The sequence below is a fragment of the Podarcis pityusensis genome (assembly GCF_964106645.2).
Source record: "Podarcis pityusensis genome assembly, chromosome: 3".
NCBI classification, from domain to species: Eukaryota; Metazoa; Chordata; class Lepidosauria; order Squamata; family Lacertidae; genus Podarcis; species Podarcis pityusensis.
The window spans coordinates 5,659,775-5,672,719 of NC_138026.1; positions in this window are offsets into that span (position 1 = coordinate 5,659,775).

Genomic DNA, 12,945 nt, shown 5'->3' on the forward strand with positions numbered 1-12,945 from the left:
CTCCCGCGCTCCCGGGACTCGAGATGGGCGGGAGGCGGCGGCGGCGGCCTGGGGCCAGCGCGGCTCCGCTGCCCGCCCCGCCCTCCGGCTCGGGATCTCCGGGGCCCCGGGGATGCTCTGGGGGGAAACGGGGCGACCCCTTGCCCACGGGTGGGTGGGTAAGAGTGTCCCCCCCACCCGGAGCTTCCAGGGTCCCGGCACGTGCGGCGCAGCGACGGGGCTTCTCTGAGCATGTGCAGAATGCTCCGCGAACCGATCGCAGCTCCCCCCCCCATTTTTTTTATTGGTTTTCACAATATTATAAACAAACAAACAAGCATAAATCATAGCCATGTTGAAAATTACACTTATTTTTCCCCAAATTTTTTAATTAGTTTTCACAATATTATAAACAAACAAACAAACACACAAGACAAACAAACATAAATCATAGCCTTATTGAAAATTATACTTGTTAACGTTGTTAAGTGACTTCCTCGCTTCCCCTTGGTTGAATTTCATTGCATGTCCTTTTAACGGTTTTCCAAATCACAGTTCTTATAAAATTTAACTTAAACATGAACATCCTTAGTGTTGGTTTCTGCTTTCCTTCACTGTGCAGCGAAAGGGCTTGTCACGAGACAGGTGTTTACATTCCACAGTCTGTACTGTTGGAGTTTCTCACGGGAAAGGGAAACTGGATGTGACGTACACTGGTTTCCTGTTTTTCACTGTGTGATTCTCTCCGAGCTGTTGAGGAGAGAGGATGCATTTTTCTGCTCCGGCAGAGGCAAGATGTCTTTCTGTAATATACCAGCTTTGAACTGTAAATAAAGCAATATAGAGTATGCAGCACGTACTCCTCATCCTTCCGCTGGGCACGAGACTCTGCTTTAAATCAACACGTGGTTATGGGCTCCAGAAGTCGAATCGGAGTGCCGGCAAAGGATCGGAATGCAGAGGGACAGATCGGATCGGAATCTGCTCTGCGCGTAAAAGTGATTGATGAGGTATGTGCTACTGCTCCGGGCAGCCTGCCAGCTTCTAGTTAATGGATTTATGGCTGGACTTTGATCTTTTAAAGCCGTTTTGCCGGGAATAGGCAAAAGGCTCCCAGGCACAAGTTACTATGCTGGGGAAATCGAAAGTAACTTTTAAGTGCGCTTTTGGAATAAGGCAGCTGCAGCAGTGACGCAGCAAGATTTAAAGCAGCATATATGACGCTGAAGGCTAATGCCAGAGTCATGATGGCCCTTCAGGATGCTTGTGGGATTCCTAAGCTCAACAAGAAAAATTACGCCGACTGGGTTCTGTATGCAGAGGCAATTCTGCGGAAAGAGGGTTTGTTTGAGGTGATTACAGAAACCCCCCCAGCTCCAGTTACAGATGCATGGGAAGCTAAGGATTCCAAAGCAAGGGGAACTCTTACATTGATAGTATCCCCAGAAGAGCTCTGTCTATTGCGTGATAAGACCTCAGCCAGAGAAATTTGGGACGCTTTGAGAGAAGCTCACTTAAGGACAGAAGCTGGGTCCACTATGTTTTACTTTAACAAGCTGCATAATATGGCTCTTGCTGAAGGTGGAGATGTGCGTTTACATCTGATGGAGATGCAAAATCTGAGACATGAGCTGCAACAGAGAGGACTCAACTTTCCAGAGGCTGTGTATTCTTTCATGATACTACAATCTTTGGGTACAGGTTGGGAGTCTGTTGCAACCCAGATTGCTGTGCAGCCAACCGCTCAGCTAACAGTGGACTATGTAACTGCCGTGATTTTAAATGAAGCAGATCGCCGGGGTGCTAGCTGCATGGGCAAGGGGGAGTCTTCACAGACGTCATCCCATAGTGCAGTGGAACCACCAGATGGCGCCAAAGCTTTGAAGGCAGTGAAATGCTACTCGTGTGGACGTCTAGGCCATATGAAGAGGGAATGCAGATATCCCAGGGCCAAGACAGAGCAGCGCAGCGATAGCTCATCGCGCGGAAAAGGCCGAGGCAAAGGCAAAGGTCCGGTGTCTAGGACAACGCAGCACAAGGCTATGGTTTCACGCTTCACTCCAAAGGTTGCAGAGGTCCAGAAGACGTCTAGATCTTTCTTCGTTGTTGATTCAGCGGCGACCCACCACATGTGCAACGATAAGAGACTGTTTGTGTCTTTTACACCGCAGGAAGGTGCGATTCACCAGGCGGATGACCACACTATTCCCAGTAAAGGCTACGGAACTGTTGTTCTTCACAGTTTGGACTTATCGATACAGAATGTGCTTTACGTGCCAGACGCCAAACATAATCTGCTCAGCGTTGGACAGCTGAATGAGCGGAACATTGACGTTTCCTTCAAGAACAGGAAGTGCATCATCACAAAGAAAAATGATTATGTATTGCATGCTGAATATGTTGATCGTTTGTTTGTTTTGTATTATGATGATGTTGAAAAGGATGACACTTGTTGCATTGCAGGTTCTAACAAAAGTTTGCATGCAGAATGTATTCACGATTTTCATAGAAAATTTGGTCATTTGCATTTTGAGGCAGTATCTAAAATGCCTGCCTTAGTTGAAGGTATGACTATTAAACCCTGCAGGTACCACATGAAGTGCAAAGCATGCGCAGCAAACAAGGTGAAAATGGCTGCGAAAGGTAAGGTGTCTAGTAGGCAAGCTACAGAACCATACCAGGTTGTTCATGCAGATTTGGTTGGACCACTAGCGCCCTCTTTGGGTGGAAATAGATACTTCATGGTTCTCATTGATGCATTTTCCAGATATATTTTTGTGTATAATCTCAAGCAGAAATCAGAGGCTTTTCCTAGGTTCAAGGAATTCTGTGCTTGGTTGGAAAATGTGCACGGTAAGAAGATAAAGACTCTTTTCACTGATCGCGGGGGGGAATTCACTTCTCAGCAGTTTGAAGCTTTTCTGACTGAGAAAGGAATTCAACACGATTTGTCTAGTCCTCGCTCGCCATGGCAGAATGGACTTGCGGAAAGGGCAAATCAGACATTGCTTCAAGGGTTAAAAACCTTGCTGCATGATGCCAATCTTCCAGAGAGTTATTGGGCCGAATCTCTCTCGTGTTTTGTTTACAGTTACAATCGCAGGTTATCTTCAGCGATTGGTTGTACCCCCTATGAGAAGATGTTTGGCAAGAAGCCATACACCAAACACATGAAGATTTTTGGTTCTGACATGTGGGTTCACTCACCACAAAATTCCAAGTTAGACAAGCGTGGATTGCATGGTATCTTTCTAGGTTATCAGAAAGGGTCTTACAGAATAATGATGACTGACTCTAAGACAATTAAGCTCACGAGAAGTGTTGAGTACAATGCAAAGTGGGGGGAGAATGTGGGAATTTTCCAATGTTATCCTGATGACGGTGATGAGACTGAGGATAGTCAAAAGCAACCACAACAACCCACTGATGAAGGTTCTGAGTCTGAATCTGAAACTGAATCGGGTGATTCAGAGGATTTCAAGAGTGCGAAAGCCTCTATGCGACCCTCTGAAAGCTCTGATCAAGAATTGGAGGAACCATTGTTCACAGTAGGTCGTTTTTCTCCTAAGAAGGAAGAGGAGAGTGTTGAAGACTTAAGGCTAATTCGTAGGTCACAGAGAGCCACAAAAGGCAGACCTCCAAAGAGATTTGCTGATGAGTTTGCTACGATAGCAGTAACAGCTGTTAAAAGCTCCAAGAAGGTATTTGAACCTTCAAGTTTCCAAGACATCCAGGGTTTGGATTCAAAGGAAGCTGAGCCATGGTTAAATGCCATGAAGGCTGAGCTTGATTCCTTAGAAAGGAACAAAACATGGGAGCTAGTTCCAGTAGTTCCAGGAATGAAACTGCTTGGAAGCAAATGGGTCTTCAAAGCGAAGACAGATCAAAATGGCAAGATAGTCAGACACAAAGCCAGATTGGTAGCCAGAGGTTTTGCACAGGTACCAGGTGAAGACTATCACGAGACCTATTCACCCACAGTGAGATATGAAAGCATTAGGCTTATGCTCAAGCTAGCTGCAGAGGAAAATCTACACATTAGTCACCATGATATTAATACAGCTTTTCTGTACGGATCTCTGGATGAATCACTTTATATGCTTCCACCTGATGGCGTACAGGTAAAACAGGGATTTGTTTGTGCTCTGAAGAAATCCCTTTATGGTCTCAAACAAAGTGCACGGTGTTGGCACACAAAACTCACTGAAGTATTGTTTTCTCAAGGTTTTCAGCAAGGGAAAGCTGATCCATGTGTATTTGTCAAAGAGGAGGGGCAAAAGAAACTGTACTGTTTGTTTTATGTTGATGATTTATTATTCTTTTGGAAAGATGTCGCAATGTACAATAACGCCCTAGCTCAACTGAAAGAGCACTTTGACATGAAAGATCTTGGTGAGGTAAACAACTACCTATCTCTGGAAATAGAGAGAGATCAAGATGGTAACATTCTAGTACACCAGTCACGGAAAATTGCTGATGTGTTAAGCAAACTAAATCTGATGGATGCTAACCCTGTAGACACACCGATGACAACAGGTTATCAGGTAGATGACACTGAAGAAGCATTTTCTGACACTACACTGTACAGAAGTGTGCTAGGCAAGCTAAACTTCATTGCCAGATGTTCAAGACCAGACATTGCTGTTAGCTGTAATTTGCTAAGCAGACAAGTCAACAATCCTAGTGTCAAGGATTGGAAAGCTCTGAAACGCATAGCGCGGTATTTGAAAGGCACTATGCATTACAGACTGAGATTTAACAATCAGAAGTCTGGTGGTCTTGAGATATTTGCAGATGCAAGTTTTGGAAGTGACACTACAGACAGGAAAAGTACGTCTGGAGTTTGCTACATGTACAATCAGAGTCTGTTTGATTGGTCATGCAAGAAGCAAACAACAGTTAGCTTAAGTACTTGTGAAGCCGAACTGAATGCACTATCGTATTCACTTAAGGATTGTGAATGGTTAGTACAATTGTGCAAAGATATGAAAATTCCTGTCAAATGTCCAATCCAGGTTTACCAGGACAACAAAGCATGTTTGGCTTTGCTGAAGTCTGAAGGTTGTAAGCAAAGCACGAAGCACTTGCAATTAAAGTTGCAGCATGCTAGGGAATGTATTCAGAAGGGACTCGTAACGGTGTCCTATATGCCAGGTAATGAAATTCCTGCTGATGTATTGTCCAAGATTGTATCAAGGGATCAACACTGTACCTATGTGCAGAAGTTGGGTTTGTACTGATATTGTACGAACACGCTGCCCAGTGATGTTCACAGAAAGGGGGAGGATGTTGGTTTCTGCTTTCCTTCACTGTGCAGCGAAAGGGCTTGTCACGAGACAGGTGTTTACATTCCACAGTCTGTACTGTTGGAGTTTCTCACGGGAAAGGGAAACTGGATGTGACGTACACTGGTTTCCTGTTTTTCACTGTGTGATTCTCTCCGAGCTGTTGAGGAGAGAGGATGCATTTTTCTGCTCCGGCAGAGGCAAGATGTCTTTCTGTAATATACCAGCTTTGAACTGTAAATAAAGCAATATAGAGTATGCAGCACGTACTCCTCATCCTTCCGCTGGGCACGAGACTCTGCTTTAAATCAACACTTAGATCGTCACATTATGAAATTAAACATATTGATTCGACACTCAACATAAATAAAATCCTAAGCCAATTAAGTATCTGCAAGTTGTTTTCTGTTAATTTAACTTAACATATTTAACTAAGTAATCATTAAATTTAATCCACTCTTCCTGATACTCCTCCTCCTTCTGGTCACGGACTCTTCTGGTTAGGTCGGCTAGCTCCGAAAAATCCATCACCTTCATCTGCCATTCTTCTATTGTTGGTAATTCTTGGGTTTTCCACTTTTTAGCTAACAGAATACGAGCAGCAGTTGTGGCATACAAAAATAATTTAACATCTTTCTCGGGCAATTCCAAACCTGTTATTCCAAGAAGAAAGGCCTCTGGTTTCTTTATAAATGTATAGTGGCTGAGGAAACCAGGCCAGGGCATCTCGGATCTTTTGAATTAAATGCGAAGTGCTAGCTTGGTAGTTAGGATGGTTTCCTTGCGGGATTGGGCCCAAAGGTGCTGGAGGAGAGGAGGCAGAATTATTCGACAGGTTGCTAATGCCATCTTCCAAGAGATCCTTTGCAATTTCCTTCACTCCAAGCAATACACAAATTATTGTTATTATTATTAATTGGCCTGCTGTGATCGTAATGTTTCTTTTAAAAATTCATTTTTGTTTTTATTTTAACGGTACTCAACCCACAATTATACATTGGTTATATTTCACAGTCAAATAAAATGGATATATATATATATATATATATATATATATATATATGGAAAATCTCACCTTACCTACAATAAACCTATCAACAAGAGCTTCCCTATTTCACACTTCACATGTTAGAAACATTTCATATTGGCATGCAGGTTATTCATATAATTAGTATCCAACACCCTTTCTTCAATACCTCACAGTTTTACACAATCTAATACTCTAGTTTCCATCTTCAGTCGACCTTCCCTCAATTTTCAAAGCAAGCAGCTCGTTTTTAGCTGCATTAACCTTAGAACCTTACATTTTTGCACTTCTGTTTAGCTCCTCCACTGATTCCTCTTATGTTAAGAAATATAACCAGATTGTCAGCATACCGGTTTATATGCCTTCAATATGATATGACTGAGTTTGAGGCAGAAACTGTTGGACATCAGTTCATTTCATTTCACTTTTAATTTGTATACCACCTTTCTATATTACTATACACAAGGCAGTTTACAAGCGGGGGGGGGGGGGAGAAACAATGAAATATACAGCAAAGGTCACACACATAAAAATTTGATCCATAAAAAGAATCCTAGAGACATATCAATAAAATAGTATAACATGGGAGACATCAACTCCCATCAGCCCCGCTCAGTATGGCCAATGGTCAAGAACGATGGGAGTTGTAGTCCAGCAACACTGGGAGACCACAGGTTAGCCATCCCTGCAGTAAATATATCCTTCCCACAGTGAACTTCACACAGTGTTCAAAAAATATTAATATCCTTCATGCCCAGTTTATGGCCTTGTCTTTAGTAGGGTCTTCTTCCACATTCAATAAGGTCAATAGACCAGGTGTTGGGAACCTTTGGACCTCCAACCGGCGTACAGCTTCCAGGTCATGTGGCCAGCATGACTAAGCCGCTTCTGGCGAACCAGAGCAGCGCACGGAAACGCCGTTTACCTTCCCACCGGAGCGGTACCTATTTATCTACTTGCACTTTGATGTGCTTTTGAACTGCTAGGTTGGCAGGAGCAAGGTCACGGGGATTCGAACTGCCGACCTTCTGATCGGCAAGCCCTAGGCTCTGTGGTTTAACCCACAGCGCCACCCGCGTCCCCTTTGAAGCAGCATAGCACGTTGCTGATGATTGGTGAGCTCACGGTGTTTTCCTGCTGCACACAAGAAAGGGAACGCCTTGCTCAACATGCAGCACAGAAGTCAAGATGTGTACAGTGGTACCTCAGTTTACGAACTTAATCCGTTCCGGAAGTCTGTTCTGAAACCAAAGTGTTCTTAAACCAAGGTGTGCTTTCCCACAGAAAGTAATGGAAAATTGATTAATCCATTTCAGACAATGAAAAACAACCCCTAAAACAGCAATTTAACATGAATTTTACTATCTAACAAGACCTTTAATCCATAAAATGAAGGCAATAATGAAGTACTGTACTACAAAATAAGACAGTATTGTAGTTGATAAAAATTAAAATTATTATTTTTTCTTACGTGCACTGATTATAATCATTGTTTGGATGGAGGGCTTTTATCCATTTCTGCAGTCACACAATCAACCAGTAGCTGAACTGGGTTCCACACAGTCACAAAAACAAAGTAACAAGCTACAGTCACAAAAACGAAGAACAAGTCACAGTCACAAAAATGAAAAAGCCACACAAAAACACAATTATTTTTTTTGAGCAAAAACAAAAGCTCCAAATATCCCTTCTGTGTTGCATGGGTGCTTGGGACTCAACAGCCAACAGACTCAACAGGAAGCCTCTGATTAGCAGCGGGAGACTCAATTTACAAATGGAACACGCTCAACAGGAAGCGGAACATGTTCTGCTTCCAAGGCAAAGTTCACAAACCAAAACACCTACTTCCGGGTTTGCAGTGTTCTTATTCCAAGTTCAGAAACTAAGCTGTTCTCAAAGCAAGGCACCACTGTATGTGAATGTGCAGGTGCAGTTACCACTGACCCATTTACCACACTTTTGATGTGAAGGGAATGTGACTCTTTTCCTACCCCTGGATTAAAGCAAGCTCATCCGGCATTATAAGGCATCAGAATGGCTTCCACCTTGTATTTGGCACATTCAAGTCCAACTGAGTCAGCAACAAGTCTGCCCCTGATGTGGCAAAATGGATGTGGATTGCTAGATGGCTTCATAATGAAACAACAGTACAGCTCCTAGCACATTCTTGGTGCTGAACAATTTTTAAAATTTATAATAGGGGCCATAATTTAGTGGTTGACCACATGCTTTGTGTACAGAAGGTTTCGGGTTCAGTCACTGGCATCTTCAAGCAGAGCTGGGTTAGCTCTGCAACCTAAAGAGCTGCTGTCTGTATAAGGCAACTTCCTAATAAAAGGTAAAGGGACCCCTGACCATTAGGTCCAGTCATGGCTGACTCTGGGATTGCGGCACTCATCTCACTTTATTGGCCGAGGGAGCCAGTGTACAGCTTCCGGGTCACGTGGCCAGTATGACTAATCTGCTGCTGGCGAACCAGAGCAGCGCACAGAAACGCCGTTTACCTTCCCACTGGAGCAGTACCTATTTATCTACTTGCACTTTGATGTGCTTTCAAACTGCTAGGTTGGCAGGAGCAGGGACCGAGCAATGGGAGCTCACTCCATCGTGGGGATTCGAACCGCCAACCTTCTGATCGGCAAGCCCTAGGCTCTGTGGTTTAACCCACAGCGCCACCCGCGTCCCTAATAACTTCCTAATAACTTGTACATATTTTAAATCTGTTTACCATCTCCAGTGCTAAGTCAGAAGCATGGGGCATCTCTGTTTGTAGACTGTTTTTATCTCTTTCCCTAGTGGTTGTTTTCATAAGTCATTTTATTGCCTGCTTATATAAAGTGCCTTCCCCTAAGGCATGCTGTAAACAGAATCCCATGCAGGGCAATAAGTCATGATTGCTATGTATTTTAAGTGCGCAGCATGCATACCTATTATCCTATAATACTTAATGGGCAATTCTGCAAAACCTCACATGAATGTACAGCGGTGCCAACTGCGAGTAGCTGCATGGAATTCGGTGGCAGTGACTGCCAGGCATAAACAGCCTAGCCAGCACATGTGTCTACAGGATATGAGAAGTCATCATTACTTTTTCGATTTGAGATTCTGTATTATTGCCTTAATATGTTCAGTGGATCCCTGGTATAGTTCCATCACGAAAGCCCTGTTTTGGAAGGCATTGCTCCGTATTTTTCTTCTGTCCCAGACCTCATGGCTGACTTTGTACGTTTTCGAGCACAGTTCAAAGTGTTGGTGCTGACCTTTAAAGCCCTAAACGGCTTCGGTCCTGTATACCTGAAGGAATGTCTCCACCCCCATAGTTCTGCCCGGACACTGCGGTCCAGCGCCGAGGGCCTTCTGGCGGTTCCCTCGCTGCGAGAAGCCAAGTTACAGGGAACCAGGCAGAGGGCCTTCTTAGTAGTGGCTCCCGCCCTGTGGAACGCCCTCCCACCCGATGTCAAAGAGAAAAACAACTACCAGACTTTTAGAAGACATCTGAAGGCAGCCCTGTTTAGGGGAGCTTTTAATGTTTAGCAGACTATTGTGTTTTAATATTTTGTTGGAAGCCGCCCAGAGTGGCTGGGGAAACCCAGCCAGATTGGCTGGGTATAAATAATATTATATTATTATTATTATTATTATTATTATTATTATTATTATCCAGGCAATTAAAATGACGGTCATTGAAATGAGCTGGGCTTGCTGTTAAGAGTGCAAAGCGATGGAGATTGTGCTCTGACACTCCCCAGCCTTTGGTAACCTGGCGCCTTCCAATCGTTTTGTTTTGCAATTTGCATCAGCACCAGCCAGGACAGCCATGCTGTCCTGAGGCTGATGAGAGTTGTAAGCCAAAGCAAACAGAGCTGCAAGAATGAGTCCAGTTGCCACTGGAACCTTAACAATGTGGTCCCTGGGTTGCTGGAAAGGTCAGGAAGTCGATTTATCCTGTTATGTACTGAAGTTCTCACCCTGGGCCAGCAGGGGGATACTGTAGATAGTTTTCACTCAGGTCCACATATGCAAATAAGGGATTGAAAGTGACGTTCAGTGATTGGATAGTTACAGAAAGTGGTTACTGTTGCGTTGTCGTGGAGCTCTATATAAGGCTGGCTGAACCCTTCAGCTCATTTCTGTTCTGGCCTGTGAATAAACAAGAGCTGTTTGAAGAATCGCTGTGTCGTTTGATATGTTCACCCACAACTTAACACATTCTACTCCCCCCCCGCCCGATTTACTGTTGTGCTTCATCCCACTCCCTTTCTTTCTGATGAGAACAAACACCTACCTAGTTCTACCTAGAAAGGCTCCCAGTTCAGAAGCCATAATTGCCAGTGAGTCTTGAGTAGCCCCAAAAGGAAAAAAGAAGAGGGAAGGGAATATACTTGAATATAACAGTAGCAACATGTGTTCTGACCAGAAGATTAACACAAGTACATGGTACTCAACTTCTAAGCGAGATCCATCCCCACAATGGTAAGGTGATTTGAAGGCAGATCTCAGACAGAGATGCCTAGGTTCAGATAATTGCTCACTATCAAAGCCTTTCACCCTTTTTTTAAGCAAACAAGATGGCCAGTTTTAGCCAGTTTTCACTAAGGTGGGCAAGGTGAGGATTAGGCAGGAAATTCCAGAACTATGGGAATTATAGAAACCCCTTGGCAAAAAGGTATTAAAAAAACCCTTTGGGTAGGCAAACTAAGGCCCGGGGGCCGGATCTGGTCCAATCGCCTTCTAAAGCCAGCCTGCAGACGGTCCGGGAATCAGCGTGTTTTTTCCATGAGTGGAATGTGTCCTTTTATTTTAAATGCATCTCTGGGTGATTTGTGGGGCCTGCCTGGTGTTTTTACATGAGTACAGTCATACCTCGGGTTACAGAGGCTTCAGGTTGCGAGATTTCTGGTTGCGCACTGTGCCGAACCCGGAAGTACCGGAACGGGTTACTTCTGGGTTTCGGTGTTTGCGCATGCGCAGAAGCGCCGGATTGTGACCTCCGCGTGCGCAGACATGGCGCTGTGGGTTGCGAGTGTGCTTCCCGCACAGATCATGTTCGCAACCCGAGCATCCACTGTAGAATGTGTGCTTTTATTTAAAATGCATCTCTGGGTTTTTTTGTGGGGCATAGGAATTTGTTCACCCCCCCCAATATAGTTGTCCCCCCCCCAAGGTCTGAGGGACAGTGGACCTGCCCCCTGCTGGAAAAGTTTGCTGACCCCTGCATTAGATTCAAAGGTTAGTTGGCTTTTCACGCACCAACAGGACAGCGCTTAACCCAGCACTCCCCAGGGCTCAGCAACCTTCTGCTTCACTTAAAGAACAGATGTATTTTCCTTCTCGCCCTTTTCTCCACTTCTAGTTTATGCCCAGGTTTCTGTAGGCCTTTTAAAATATTTACTCTTTAATCAAGGGAGTGGGTGTGTTGTAAACTTTGCTATCTAAAGCAGTATTTTATGTTATGTACTGAAGTTCTCACCCTGGGCCAGCAGGGGGATACTATAGATAGTTATGCAAATGAAGGATCGAAAGTGGCGTTCAGTGATTGGATAGTTTTAGAAAGTTGGTACAGTAACGTTGTACCGGAGCTCTATATAAGCAGGCTGACTGAGCCCTTCAGTTCAGTTCTGTTCTGGCCTCTGAATAAACAAGAGCTGTTTGAAGAATCGCTGTGTTGTCTGATATGTTCACCCACAACTTAACATTTTATATATTTATATATACTGTATTTTTCGCTCTATAAGACGCACCAGACCATAAGACGCACCTAGTTTTTGGAGGAGGAAAACAAGAAAAAAAATATTCTGAATCCCAGAAGCCAGGACAGCAAGCGGGATCGCAGCTCAGTGATCCCGCTTGCTGTCCTGGCTTATGGGATAGCCACGCACAGCCTCTCCTGGGCAGCGGCATGAATTCTCCCCCTGGCTGGGAGAAGCTGTGCGCGGCTAAGCAAGAAGCCAGGACAGCAAGCAGGATCACAGCGCAGGGATCCCGCTTGCTGTCCTGGCTTATAGGATAGCCACGCACAGCCTCTCCTGGGCAGCGGCATGAATTCTCCCCTTGCCTGGGAGAGGCTGCGCGCAGCTAAGGCTCCCCCAAGAGCCGCACTCCCTTTAAAGAGCGTGTGGGGCGTGTGTGCGGCTCTTGGGAGCTTTTCCCCAAGGAGGGAGAAAGGCAGCCCTTCTCCCTCCTTGGGGAAAAGCCCCCACGCTCCATGCAGCTCTTTAAAGGGAGCGCTAAGCAGAGCCTCCCACCTGCATTCGCTCCATAAGACGCACACACATTTCCCCTTACTTTTTAGGAGGGGAAAAGTGCGTTTTATAGAGCGAAAAATACAGTATATCACTTTCTATTTTATATATTTTATATAATAAACCAAGCTTTATTTATTTCTTTGTTGGAGAGCTTATTGTGGGCCTAAGGTTAAGGGTTGACACACATCCATAACAAGTACTCAGCAGTGTGTATATGAACATACATGAGTGCTGGCTTTGTACGCGTGAGTCCAGGTCCACACTCTTAACCATTCCACTCCACCAGGAAAACATTTTCTAGCCCTTATGCAAGTTTAGCAGCATGAGAATAAGCCAGCTACAAAGCATCGACAGAGAGAAACAAAATATGATTGTGGCCAAAGGGTTTTTAAAAAAAATATTTGACTTA